Raw genomic sequence first — 2,601 nt, 5'->3', positions numbered from 1 at the left:
TTTCCATCCTTGGATCATATGCACTTATGATTGGAACTCTAGCAAGCATCCGCAAATACTAAAGACAATTAAGGTAAAAACCCAACCATAGCATTAAAGCATCAAGACCCCGTTTATCCCATACGCAACAACCCCCTTACTCGGGTTTGTGTTTCCGTCACTCATGCAACCCACTATAAGTGAATCATGCACATATTGCAACACCCTACAGCGGGAATCCCTCACGCTTGCGCGACACGAAGGGCACCGCAGGACAGCACCAAAATAAAACATACAACTCGTACCAATCTAGATCACCAATCAACTCAAGGAAAAAAGATATCTACTCAAAACATCATAGGATGGCAACACATCATTGGATCATAATATGTAGCATAAAGCGCCATGTTCAAGTAGGGATTACAGCGGGGTGTGGGAGAGTGGACCGCGTAAAAGAGATGAGGATGTTGATGATGATGGTGATGTTGATGAAGACGATCACCGCGGCGATGACTCCCATCCCGATGGCACTCCGGTGCCACCAAGAGAGAGGAGGAGAGGTTATCCCCCTTGTGATTCCTCCTCCATGGCTTTCCCCCTCTGGTCCTTGGCCTTCATGGTGATGATGGCCCCTCCGAGATCCTCCTCCATGGCCTTCGGTGATGATGTCCCCCTCTGGCAGGGTGCCAGAGAGGGCCTAGATTGATTTCTCATGGCTACAGAGGCTTACGGCGGCGGAACTTCCGATCTAGGTTAATTCCCGATGGTTTGTGTATTTATAGGAATATTTGGCGTTGGTTTCACGTCAGGGGGGGGTCTCCGGGCTGTCCACGAGATAGGTGGGCGCGCCCTAGGGGGGGCGCCCCCCACTCTCGTGGGCAGCCCGGGACTCTTCTGGCCCAACTCCGATGCTCCATGGTCTTCTTTTGGTCCATAAAAAATCCTCAAAAATTGGCACGTCATTTGGACTACGTTTGGTATCCCTTTTCTGTAAAACACAAAAACAAGGAGAAAACAGAAACTGGCATTGGGCTCTAGGTTAATAGGTTAGTCCCAAAAATCATATAAAATGACATATAAATGCATATAAATCATCATAGAAGGATAATATAATAGCATGATTACTTCATAAATTATAGATACGTTGGAGACGTATCACGCTCCTGTACAACCTCTCGAAGGTGACGGTGGTGGGCGTGGTGCGGATAGTGTCGGACAAGCTAGCTCGCCGGCATGCATGTGAATGTCATATTGCTTAGTTATTAATAGAGCGCCCCATCATCGAGGACCACAGCAGCTGAGACGACACCGAGATGCACCGCTCCCCTGGCGAGCTATGAGCGACAAGGGGGAGAGCACGAAGGAGATGTTGATGCCAAGCTACACTATCCCAAGATATGACTTCCTTTTGGCCTAAGTGAAGCAGCACCCCAGCGCATAGGGCGTCGGCCAGCAGCCGACCATGGCGTGGCGCATATGCGCGAGGCATGGGAGCACCGAAGGGAGCAGCCACCACTGTTCAGCACACATGGATAGCATACGCAGAACGCAGTGCATGCATGTTCGATGATATTGAACGAAATATGCCCTAGAGGCAATAATAAAGTTGTTGTTTTATATTTCCTTATTCATGATAAATGTTTATTATTCATGCTAGAATTGTATTAACCTGAAACATGATACATGTGTGGATACATAGACAAAACAACATGCCCCTAGTATGCCTCTACTAGACTAGCTCGTTGATCAAAGATGGTTAAGTTTCCTAGCCATGGACATGAGTTGTCATTTGCTAATGGGATAACATCATTACTGGAATGATGTCATGGATAAACCCATCCGCCAGCTTAGCATAATGATCGTTCAGTTTTATTGCTACTGCTTTCTTTGTGTCAAATATATATTCTTCCGGCGATGAGATTATGCAACTCCCAGACACCGAAGGAATTCCTTATGTGCTATAAAATGTGACAATGTAACTGGATGATTATAAAGATGCTCTACAGGTATCTCTGAATGTGTTTGTTGGGTTGGCATAGATCGAGATTAGGATTTGTCACTCCGAGTATCGGAGACGTATCTCCGGGCCCTATCGGTAATGCACATCATATGAAGCCTTGAAAGCAATGTGACTAATGAATTAGTTACGGGATGATGCACTACGTATCGAGTAAAGAAACTTGCCGGTAACAAGATTGAACTAGGTATGAAGATACCGACGATCGAATCTCGGGCAAGTAACATATCGATGACAAAGGGAATAACTATATTGACATAGCGGTTCGACCGATAAAGATCTTCATAGAATATGCGGGAACCAATATGAGCATCCAGGTTCCACTATTGGTTATTGACCGGAGAGGTGTCTCGGTCATGTCTACATAGTTCTCAAACCCATAGGGTCCGCACGCTAAACGTTTGATGACGATTAGTATTATCTGAGTTATGTGTTTTGGTGAACGAAGGTTGTTCGGAGTCCCGGATGAGATCACGAACATGACGAGGAGTCTCTAAGTGGTCGAGAGGTAAAGATTGATATATTGGAAGGTTATATACGGACACCAGAATAGTTCCGAAGAGGTTCGGGGCTTTTTGTAGTACCGGGAGGTTACTGGAACCCCC

This window comes from Triticum dicoccoides, chromosome 2B (assembly GCF_002162155.2).
Source record: "Triticum dicoccoides isolate Atlit2015 ecotype Zavitan chromosome 2B, WEW_v2.0, whole genome shotgun sequence".
Lineage (NCBI taxonomy): Eukaryota > Viridiplantae > Streptophyta > Magnoliopsida > Poales > Poaceae > Triticum > Triticum dicoccoides.
The sequence above is the reverse complement of the archived record's forward strand: the minus strand, read 5'-3'. Positions refer to the sequence as shown.